Raw genomic sequence first — 12,791 nt, 5'->3', positions numbered from 1 at the left:
TTTAAGATATATATATATATCTTAAAAAATTATTACATGTCATAAATAGTGATGCAGTCCTCAGATTTTATTTAAAAAATCTTCAGCCTTATGGCATATTTACCAGTGACTGGTATATTCCCAGTGAATTTCTGGAGAGTTGATAAAAGAACAACATTTCTCTAGCAATGAATTAAAAACAAACAAACAAACAAACAAAAACCTCACTTCTTTACACCAGAAAAACTCAATAACAGAAGTGATCCAAATTACAGGATATCTGTTTCACCCGAAAGCCTGTAGCCCTCCGTAGAGTAAATAACACATCCCTGAACAACGTTCTTGGAAGTCAAAAATCAGAATGTATTGATTCATCTTAGAGTAGTAAGGTAATTTCTGTCATTTTTTCTTAATTTATGAAATTCCATTTCTTGGAGTCAACAGCAATTTACAAACTGGGCCAAAAAGGACTTATATAGAGACTGGCCCAGCCTAAGAGGAAGAGAGAAGTTTTTATTGAAAAGGCATTTATTTAAAAGATCATTGAAGATCTTTTAAAATAGCTTCACTCCTTTTTTCATCCAAATTTTTCCCTTTTCTTGAAATCATTTGTAGTGAGAAGTTGGTTGGTACAGATAGGAAAACACTTAACATATAAATAAATATGGAGACTTTTGTCAAGAATATTTTTGAGATTTCAAGATAACTTCACATGTGTTTGGAATCAAATGATACTTGTCTCATCCAGGGGGTAAACAGAGTTTGTATGTATGTGCACATATGCATCAATATTTTTAAGTCATCTGTCCTTATTGTCCTCCACACGTGGGTTGCATGCTCTGATATGCTATGTAGTTCTGCCTGATTTCCATTGTAGTTTCTCCTGTATCATCTTCAGCACCCATAATGAATATTTACAGAGTGAATATTGTATACATTGTATGATTTTTGCACTAACTTGGTCAGAGGGTCCAGGTCCAGACAGTGAATTTTACAACAGAAAAAAAAATGTGATAATTTATTAGTTGCCTGATCCATTCAGTGCTACAACTTGTCTAAGACAGATACCAAAAAGGCCTGTATGAACAGGCCTCCCGTGATTTAAAACTGACCAAAATTGCAAACACACTCAGCTTATCCTAAGAAGTTATAGTTCTGAATAATGAAAAAAAAATAAATAAATAACCTAGTAGTTTGGCATAGGAAAACATAAGGTTCAAATCAGTTAGAACTGTATTTCAGTTCTAAGTCTTCCATATACTCCTAGCTAACTGACCTCAGGCTAGACCACACATTCTTAATGTATAAAATGGGTTTGTGAATACCTACCTCATCTGTTTATGGGTACATGAGTATACTGCCAATCACAGGGCCTGAAATTTGATTGATACTTAATATTAGTTTTCTTCCTTGTCTCCTTGGCTTCCTTTAGGACGTATTATATCACTGACTGATCATTTTATATACTTTCTTCTTCCTAAGTAGGACTAATTTTTGTTTCTATTAAAAAGACATTAATATATTAAAAGTAGTTTCTAATTTGGGCAATTGGGTGGCTCAATTAGTTAAGCATCTGCCTTTGGCTCAAGTTGTGATCCCAGGGTCCTGGGATTGAGCCTCATGCAGACTCCCTGCTCAGCAGGGAGTCTGCTTAGGGAGTCTGCTTATCCCTCTCTCTGCCTCTCCCCTCCACTCACTCTCTTTATCTCTCTCTCTCATAAATAATTAAATAAAATATTTAAAAAATAGCTTCTAATTTTAGTTTAATGGAACTAGCAAATACATAAATAATGTTTCATGATTTTAATTTCTCTTATCTTTCAATACTTATATTTCCAAACTAAAGAGTAATATCTTCAATTATGCTCAGAGGAATATTCTTTATTTTCATTGATCATTTTTATTGGATTCCTCAAACAATTCTCTTTTGTCTGTACTTTTCTATTACCATATATATTTCTTGCAAAGTAGAGACATGAACTATATGAGAAATTTAAGATATGAAGTCCACATTTAATAGGTGTTAAGGAAATCATTCTTCTAGGTACTTTCCAGTTTTCTTCTTCAATCCCTACTACAGAAATTTATTGCCATATTGACTAATCTAAACTTTATTCTTTTTTCTTGGGCTTTAATTCTTTACTCTTAGTATAAACTATTTCTTACCTGTTCCTTTTTCACTTCCACTGTGCATTGTAGAATCCCTGATCTAGTGGGAGTAACTACATTTGCCTCAGCCTTTTCCTAAAAGTATCCTTCTATAGAAGAATTAGGCGTGGCATAAATGAAATTCAGCATCAGAGTTGTGCTGTCATAATAATTTGCCCCAAAAGGATCCATAAGCTAATTAAAGCACATGGGTAGAGCAGAGCAGAAGAAAGAGATGGTAGACTTGGCGGTGATAATAGTACAGGTAGATAGTTGAGAACAGTGAGGGACTGAGTTAGAAATCAAATATTAATAGTTCAGTTACTGAAAGAGGGAGAATCCAAAGCCCAAGACTAAAGTTTTAATGGAAGATGGGAAATTACACTTTTTTTTTTAAAGATTTATTTATTTCAGAGAGAGAGTAGGAGGGAGGGGCAGGGGGAGAGGGAGATAAGGTCTTAAGCAGACCCCACACTGAGCACAGAGCTTGACGTGGGACTTGATCTCAATACCCTGAGATCACAACCTGAGCCTGACCCAAAAGTCTGTTGCTTAACTGACAGCACCACTCAGGTGCCCCAGGGGAAATGACACCTTTATAACTAAAAGTAAAGTGCATAAAAAAATACTAAAATAATTCTCACAATAATTCTCTAAGCCAGCATATTCCCACTTTGTAGATAAAGAAAAGGGAGAGCAGGAAAATTAAGCAACACCTCTAAAATGATAAGAGTATTATTCATCCCAGAAAGAATCAGCAGTCTCTAGAAAATCCCATGAAACAGCCCTATCCATCTTAGTTGTCTTTGAGATATTTGAGGCATAAATGGCAGTCCTCCATTCTACCATACCTAAAAGGTATTTTTATATTTCTAAGACTAGTTTTTTTTTTCTTTTTAAGATTTTATTTATTTATTTGACACAGAGAGAAAGAGAAAGAGCACAAGCAGCGGGAACAGCAAGCAGAGAGAGAGGGAGAAGCAGGCTCCACACTGAACAGTGAACCAGATATAGGGCTTGATCCCAGGATTCTGGGATTATGACCCAAGCCAAAGGCAGATGCTTAACCAACTGAGCCACCCAGGTGCCCCTTCTAAGACTAGCTTCTTGAAAAAACAGAAATGTGATGCTCCAAGACCATTTGCTTGATAAAATCTTCTACAGTAGTATCTGTTCCTTTTCCTTCAAACTCGGAGGATCAGAAGGACATGTTGGTTAGAATGCTTATTCCTTTCTATTTACCACCATAACCAATCACTGGCCTGAACAATCCTTCTGAAATTAACCACATGCACTTGTACTAACATGATGACCACGAAAATAAGTTTCTTTCTTTCCTTTTTTTTTTTAAGATTTTATTTATTTATTTGACAGAGAGAGAGATCACAAGTAGGCAGAGAGGCAGGCAGAGAGGGTGAAGCAGGCTCCCCACCGAGCAGAGAGCCCGATGCGGGACTCGATCCTAGGACTCTGAGACCATGACCTGAGCCAAAGGCAGAGGCTTAATTCACTGAGCTGCCCAGCCACCCTCGAAAATGATTTTTTTAGATCTCCTGCTGCAGAAAGTAGAGTTGACTGGTAGTCCTAGATGCTAATATCTGGATCCACCACCACATTTATACCAAGGCTTTCCTTTCTCTTGGTTTCTTTCAGCCAAACATTCAACACGATGATGGCACTAATTCAACTGCCTTTTTGACGGAGGTGGGACTCTTCAGATGAGTGGCTATGGACCAAAGAATATAGATGTTTGGCCAAAACATTTTTAGAGCTGTACCGTAGTCTGAGATTCTTCCTAGCCAATCTTTCTTCCTTTCCTTTCACAGACATCAGACCTACACTCTGGTTTGAAGCCATTTTTTTTCTTAATCTATTCAGTTCTCTTCCCTTAATCCTTTGACGATATCTCCACAATAGATCTCCTATACTTCCATGTCCATTTAACTGCTTCTTGGAGGATCCAAACTAATACAACCACCCAAATCCCTCTTATCGCTAAGCTTGCCACACTCTTTGACGGCTGTCACACCAGACTCATATATGTTCTTTATACTCCTTCCACTGTCATTATTCTACTACTGACTTTCTGTTATCTTCACTCCAAATGTTTTCAAACCCAAAATCATAAAATAGGTCTCTCCACCCTGATATATGTTCTGGAGCATTCTCTCACTACATCCAGTCTTTACTAAACTTCTTAAAATAGAAGCCCATACTTGCTAGTTACCTGCCCATTAACAAATCATTGTTATCTAGCTTCTGTATCAACTACTTTCTTAAAGCAATGATTTCTCCCAATTCAGCAGATATTTTCTCTATTCTTATTTCCTCCTAAGTCTCACGCAGCATTTGACATAGTGGATCACTCCCAGTTTGCATCCCTCTGGTCTCCTGGCTTCTGTAGAATTCCTGTTTTTATGTGTTTATTTGTTTTGTTTTCTTTTGGGGGGTGTCTTTTGTTTGTTTGTTTGTTTTCCTATAACTCTATTACTGAACTTTCTGTGAACTCATTTCCTCTCTGGAGCCCTAAATGCAAATGATACACCAAGAAACTAATTGTCAAGGGAGATAATTTAAGAGGTTAAAAAAAAAAAAGGTACTCTTATTCAGTCTGAAGACTTTAATTGTCACCCATCATTTACAACTACCAAATCAAAAGTTCTGGTTTATATTTTTCTCTGGATTGCTTGTTCTCTACTTCAATTAGCCTATTGAATTTCTGCTATTAAGTTCTACAAACTTATTTTATATCAACTGAACTCTATTTCTTCTTAAACTTGTTCTTCCTCTTGAATTTATAATTCATTTTAATGACACCATCTTCCTACTCAAATTCTGATTTGAATCTTTACTTAAGTTGTGACTGTTCATGCGACTTCTGCCACCTACCACAACTCCGATGTTGTGCCTCATCCAATTAGGTCACAAGAGGCATTGCCTTATAGTAACTCACAACTCCAGGCTCCTCTCCATTGTCATTGCTGCTTCCCAAGTTCAGGTCCCCAGTATCCCACTACTAGATATTTTAATAGTATCTCACTGTTTTCCTGTACTCTTTGCTTTTACCATAAGCAAATTCATTTGCCTTCTAATAATTGCACAGTGTTTCTGAAAATGTGTTCTAATTATGACATTTCCATTCTTAAAACAGAATATTTCCAAGGCCTATAGAAGTGGACCTTAAGCCAGTTTCCTCAACACACCGGAGTGCTGTCATCTATTCTGACATCTGTGAAAAGTCATTTGCTGTTGTTTGACAATTAAAATACTAATGTTTGAAAATAACATATTAAAAAATTAGAAGATTCATGACTGTTCTTTTCTTTAAAAATCACCCTTTTGCTAAGATTTTATTTATTTGATGGAGAGAGAGAGAGTACAAGCAGAGGGAGCAACAGAGGAAGAGGGAGAAGCAGGCTCCCCACAAAGCAGGAAGGCCGATGAGGAACTAGATCCCAGGACCCAGGGATCATGACCTGAACTGAAGGCAGACACTTAGCTGACAAAGCTACTCGGTCATCCCTAAAAGTCACTCTTATTCACTTATATGATGATATGATTTCTTGAGAAGCCATACTTACTTGTATACTATTTTGCTATGACCACATACTCCATGTTATAATGTCGTCTGTCCTGTGTGCTGAAGAAGAAACTTGTAAGAACACTTAGTCTCTAGGATCCAAAATTTCTAACTTGGCATTTCATAGCTCAATTTTGGCCCAAATTGTGTTTCTTCTTCTCCTTATCACATACTCTGTGCTAACAAGGAAATAGTAATAACCACAAAAACCTAAATTCCTTACTGCTCACTTACATATGTGCCTGTCTTTTTCTGTGTTCCCTTTGCCATGTTGTTCCCTGTGCTTAGAAAACCCTGGTGCTTTATTATACAGACTAGAGGTCTAAAGTTCAGGTGTGAACATGTTATCACCTTCCTGAAAATTTGACTCTCAAGCTGGAAGTACGTGCTTTGCTCTCTGAAAATACTTTCTCATCTACTTATTCCTCTGGTGGGACAGGTAATACTTTCTGCTTAATCTTCTAGTTTTAAAGTGCCATTTTAATCATGTACTAGACTATAAGCCACTTAAAAGTAGGAACCATTTATTTGTATCCCCCACAATTCCTGACACACTGTTGGTATTAAAAAAAAAAAATTGAATAAACAGCCCTTTTTAAAGTTCTTTGTTAAGTTTACTTTACTGTTTTGAAACATCCCTCTGCAAACCTGGCAATTTTCTTATGTAACACTCCTAAATCATTATTTCAAGTATTAAGTCAAACTAATCTCAGAACTTTTTTCCTGGGAATACCACTATTACTCTTTCTCCATTCAAGGAGAAGAATTTTTTTTTTTTTTTCTCTAGACTTAGTTTTCTATTTCTCAGCTAATTCCACTTTTCTCTCAATCCTCTGATGGGCGAGAGTGACAAATCTTATGGAAATGTGTTAATTATAGAATATCTAATGTTCTTGTACTTACAAAATGCCTCAAGAAAAATAGTGGCTTAGTTGAATAGGACTTTTTTTTTCCTTGAAGAAATTATGCTCACCATCTTATGGCACAGGTTTTGCAGAATGAAAAGCTATGTCTCTTGACTTCCAAGTCACCATTGAGCTTTTTTGTCTACTACACCCACAGTCTATGCTGAAAGTTAGGTTAATTTAACATGAACGACTAAGCCTTAAAAAGAAAAGGAATTTTGAAATTGAGTCATAATCACATAATATCTGTTACTGTAGAGGGTAGAAAGGACCAGAAGAGGTCACTTATTTAATTGCTTTGTCCTGGGAGCAGGAATACCACTAACATTTTCTGAAGTAATGGTTATCTTCTTAGAAAATAAGGAATCTACAGTGTATACCATACTTTCATTTTTCCCCACAGAATTTATTTTCTCGTGCTGATAAACAACAAGAAAGATTTGTCAACAAACTCCTTCTGACAGAAGAAGTATGCTGAGCCCAACTGTCTGAGATATAACCTTGAGTTTGGCATAAAATTCTTGATAACTTGATTCACTGGGCCTTTTAGCAAATAGAGTGCAAGCATTTCATTCTACCAAAAGAACTTAATTTTCTAAGGCTGCAGTTGAAAATTTTGACAAAAAGTGAAGAGGAACACAACTGTTCTCTGTTGTGATAAGAGGGGAAAACATCAGAGGCAGATGCAAAGTGGATGCTTCTAGCAAAGGTTTGGTGTGAACTGACACCTTCCACTCTTCCTTGATGACTACAAGTCCAGAAAAGTGAAGGCATTTTTCCAGGGAGATAAAATGCTTAAGTTAACTAAAAGCAACTTTTGATTACTTCTCCAAAGGGGAGGGGGTAACTAAAACTTTCCAAGGTTCTTCTCAACTTTAGCAACATGCATTTGTGTGATGAAAGACTTTAAGCATCTAGGATACCATGGAGATCACCTTCCTAAAACTGCTGATACACAATGGAAGTAAAGGAATTTGTCAAAAAGATTATGATTTTCTTGCATTGGTGGGCTTTAATAAATCATTTCTATTGCAGACTCCATGGGCAAATGCCACAGAGAAGACCGAAGGTCTTTTTCAGTCTCACAATGGAGTTTGTTTCTCAAAGGCAGAAACAATCAGCAGAATTTTCAAGGCAAAATGGCAGTCTCTATGCCAAATCTCCCTAGATCATAAAAATAATAGGAAAGACAGAATCATGTTATTGAATATGGTATATATGTACACGTGTTTTTTTCCCCCCTCTCTCTCTTCCACACACACACACACTTCACACACTTACATTGCTCTGTCCTTTGTCAACCAGATCAATATTTCAGACACAAATGAGGTGAACTCAGGGGAAGAGAGATTCATATTGAAGTGTGAAAACATTCCAGGAAGAAAAAGACAGATCTGTTTAAGAGTACAAATACACCCAATAAATCACATGGTGAGCATGGTGGGGGACTGCTCTTCCTTCTGGCAGCTTTGTAATTACTCTCTCAACACAACAACAACTTTCTTTGGAAACAGACACTCTACATGCAAGACAATTACAGCACTGGGTATCACTGCTGGTCAACGCCCTAGCTATATATGTCACAATCCATTAGTTAGGAGATGTATCCAAAAAGCTTCAAGTTTATTAAACCCAAGTGCCACTTTGCCTGATCACTTTTCTCAAGGTCTCCAAAGAACAGTCATCGACTATTTCTAATAGTCTATCAATCCAGTCTGCAAATAATTCTCTTCAAGTGCAACCTTTATAAATTAACCTGATCTATGGGATCTAGTAATTCTCAGTTCAGCTCCCCCAAATAATCTTCTAATCTTTTGTTACAACTCACAATTAGAGATCCTCAGAAGACTACTATGAAGAACATCATTTCATTTTACCCCGTGAGAATCTTATTTGTCCAGATTTATTTTTGAGCACTCTAGAGTACATCTTGGGAAATTCAGGATAAATAGAGCAATGATACTAAAAACACAAAAAGCATTCTTGGTTTTTGGTACTCCTGAGATCTATCTTGTAAAATACAAAGATATGTCTCATATACACTTACTTATTTCATATTTAAGTAGGTAGTGCCTTGAATTATCCTCTAGTAAGTTCACATGTAAAAACATAATTTTGCCAATTAGTTTGTGAGGGAAGAGGCCAAGTTTTGAATGGTCTCATCCTGGCAGCAGTGATGTGCTAGAACTGGATTGCACAAGCCTCTAAGAGCCAATTTTTAAATTTTCAGAAAATTCTGTCAGCCACTATAAAAAATAAAAATATACAGACTTACAATTAGATAAATTACATTAAAAGTAAAGGTAATAAATATTCAGAACTCATTAACCCTTAATTACTTCACTATATTTTACTATTATTTGTGGTCTTAAGGCTATAAAAATCTGATACATCTCTACATTGACAGTGATATAATGGTGTGATACTGTGCATCTTTTCACAACTTTGTGTTCAGTGACTTTACATTCAATGAAAAGAAACCATAGTACTAGACAAATCAATCACTACCTAACTAACTCCCTCCTCCCCCACCATTCTGAAGACAGCCATTCCATGCACAGCTCTTACTTTGTGTAGCCAACTTCTATACTGAGGTACCTGGCCTAGGCTCACTCCTAGCCAAAGATGATTATATCCAGTATGGGACCTGATTACTGTAGCTTGAATCTGGTGTGTATGGCTAATTTCCTTTCTTGGAAAACTGAAACAGGGAAAGTGAGTGACTGAGGTATGAGACAGATGGTCATGAAGTCAACTCAAGGACAAGGATATTGTGTTCCGATAGTCCCTATACTGGTCTTCAGGAAGACCTTTTTTGGGCTGTATACACCATGATAAGCTATCAACTATAACATAAGCCTTAAAGAATTCCTCAACTTTGTGTGTGTGTTTTCATTCTTTGGATCTCATCTTGTGCAAAAAGTGAGGTCATAATCCAAATTGCAGTGAGAATGAGAAGTCTCACTCAATTGTGTGCTTCTTCTATGAGGATTCCAAATGAGTTCACAGCTTAATGATTACTAACATGAGCACTGCACTGGGTCCTCCACATATGGTTTCATTTGACTCTAACAACCTTAAAGTAGATGTAGCCATTATCTCACTTTGCAGATAAAAAAAAAAAACCCGAAACTTAAGAGAGCTTAAGCGATGTGCTTATTCATAGAACTAGCAAATGGTAGAGCTGGTTCTATGACTTCTCCTTTTAACCAGTATACAAAAATACTGCAACCCATGTCAGTAAAATGTTTAGACCTCAACAAGGAACAAATAGTCAGAGACTGAAAGACTTTAGAAACATTGATGAAAACAAAAGAAACGCTACCATTCATGATATTTTTAGTTTTCTGACACCCAGATGGCTGTCAGAATTTTAATGATTAGGGAACTGACAAAGTCACTCAGGAAGATTTCAGAAAGTCACATGAATTCTCATTCAGTGGACCTGAAGACTCGTTATTAGAGAGATCACATTCGGGACAGAAGACAAAGTCTTCCTCCTTTCCTTTGGCTGAGCACGTGTTGCTATATCGGACATTTGTTTGTTTCTAGGCAGCAAATGAGACAACGATAAACCAAGTTAATTCAAGGGACACAATTCAGGAAAGTGAAGTGAATGGACATCCTGAAGTAAGGAACGCCAGATAAGGAAAAAAAAAAAAAAAAGCAGGGGCGCCTGGGTGGCTCAGTGGGTTAAGCCACTGCCTTCGGCTCAGGTCATGATCTCAGGTCCTGGGTTCAAGCCCCACATCGGACTTTCTGCTCAGCAGGGAGCCTGCTTCCTCCTCTCTCTCTGCCTGCTTGTGATTTCTCTCTGTCAAATAAATAAATAAAATCTTTAAAAAAAAAAAAAGCATACTTGGGGAAGAGAACAGTTAAGGGATACATCAGAACTGTTTGCAAATATTTGATAAACTGTCCTGTAAGAAACATATTACACTTACTTTTAACTTTAAAGATCAGAATTAGATTCAAACTGGAATAGTTAGAAAATGAGTATTTTATTTACGAAAGAGCATTCTAAATGATTAGAGCTGATGAAATGGGAAGTCATCTTCTTGATGCAGTACCAAGTTGTCTCTGTCTTTGATGGTGTTTAAACAACTGAGGAATCCTGGCAAAAGAGATTCAAGATGATCTTTGAGGTCATTTCAAATTCTGATAGTTCCCTGTTCTAGGCTAAGAAAGGAAGAATTGAGATCGTTGCCCCCAATTACTCCCAGTGCCGTGTCTTTAACGGCATACAATCTAGGTTTTCCAATAACAAGCTCATTCAGGCAGCCTCTTTTCAAAGGCCTACCCAGGACAGATGGCATGAATGGGGGTAGAGAAGATACAAACCAGAGTTGAAAAAGTACCCCATAATCTTAGCTGAAAAAAAATGCAACCTCTCTGAGCTTGGAGTCAGAAGTGGCCATTTTCACCAGGTAATACAAATTGTTAGGCAGCTGTAGGAAATGTTACAGGAAAGAAGGTCCAATTAAAAGAAATGAGGGACTAGTCAAAAAAGAGGGAAACAAATTATTTAGTCATAAGACTTTGTATGACCATTGCACTATTTACAACAGCTAAGATATGAAAACAACCTAAAATGTCCATTGAGAGATAAATGGATAAAGAAAATGTGGTACAAGCATACAATAGAATATTATTCACTTAAAAAAAAAAGAAAAAGAAAAAGAAACCTGCCATGTTGCCAGGGGCTGTTGGGAGAGGGAAATGGAGAGTTGTTTTTCAAAGGGTTTGAAGTTTCAACTCTGCAAGATAATCAAGTTCTAGAGATCTGCTGTAAAACATTGTGTAGTTAACAATACAGCATTGTATACTTAAAAATCCATTACAAAGGTAGATGTCATTTTAAATGTTCTTATCACAATAAACAGAGACTTTCCAAGTCAACGGAATACCAATGCTAGAAAACATATCCCGGGGAGTTGGTGGTATATCCTTATTTCTAATAGGATGGTGAGCAAAATGTAGAAATACAATGTGAATTTTTCTCAACACATATTTTAAAAATCTTGGGTGAATACTAATGTGACTATTATCAAGAGAAGATTGGATTACCTTACAGTATTTCTTTGACACCCACTTTCAGCAACTCATTCCTCTGGTCAATAAGTGTACTACTATAATTAAAAGTCTTCATTGTTTGAAGCCATTAATACAGTAACAACCAATACAACCATATCATCAAAATTTTTCTGTGGAGACTGCTATTTTTCTATTGTTGAAAACTGAACTTTTAGTCATCTGGTTTGCTGCTTTTCCCGTGCATGGGGTGACTCAGGCTCTGTGGTTAGACTACCTACACTTGAATGCCAACCTGGGCCAACTTTGGGAAAGCTACAGTTCTCTTTCTCTCCTTTGTATGTACAATGGGTATAACGATTATACTTCTCTTTTAGGCTTCTTGTGATGAACAAATTATGTAACATATATAAAGTTAAACATTTAAGTCATCTCCTTGCTATGATAGATACTCAATATGTAATATTAGCAGTAATGATGATAACTGCTATTATTTTATCAGTATAAACATAAACTTTGAAGAAGCAATTTAGCTTCATTTCACCAATCAGGCTGACTTGAATGATGTCTTTCTATGTTACCCAGCCTAAGAATACCTTAACCCTTTTCATTAGGCATAGACTGACTTATATATAAACAACAGTGGCAATTATATTGACTTTACTTCATTTTAAACATTGGTAAGTAGTGAGAATAGAAAGGTGGTTGGCTCAGATTTATTTTAAAAAATCCCCATGAAAATTTCACACCAAAAATGATTGTTCCTAGGGTGCCTGGGTGGCTCAGTGGGTTAAGCCTCTGCCTTCAGCTCGGGTCATGATCTCAAGGTCCTGGAATAGAGCTCTGTGTTAGGCTCTCTGCTCAGCGGGGAGCCTGCTTCCCCCTCTCCCTCTGCCTGCCTCTCTGCCTCCTTGTGATCTCTCTCTCTCTATCAAATAAATAAATAAAATCTTTAAAAAAATGATTGTTCCTGTTTGAGGCACATCATTGTGATATGAAGTGTAATTCTGCTTCCTAGTACCTGTACGTTAGCTATTTGGAGAACAGTAGAGTGAAGTTAAAAATCATGTCACGTTTCATCTTGAGTCTCTGCAACTGTTATGGCTGATGAGTGAGGCTAAGATTTGATGACGAATGATGATGAATGA

This window comes from Enhydra lutris, unplaced genomic scaffold (genome assembly GCF_002288905.1).
Source record: "Enhydra lutris kenyoni isolate GAN:26980312 unplaced genomic scaffold, ASM228890v2 scaffoldscaffold2, whole genome shotgun sequence".
Classification (NCBI taxonomy): domain Eukaryota; kingdom Metazoa; phylum Chordata; class Mammalia; order Carnivora; family Mustelidae; genus Enhydra; species Enhydra lutris.
The sequence above is the reverse complement of the archived record's forward strand: the minus strand, read 5'-3'. Positions refer to the sequence as shown.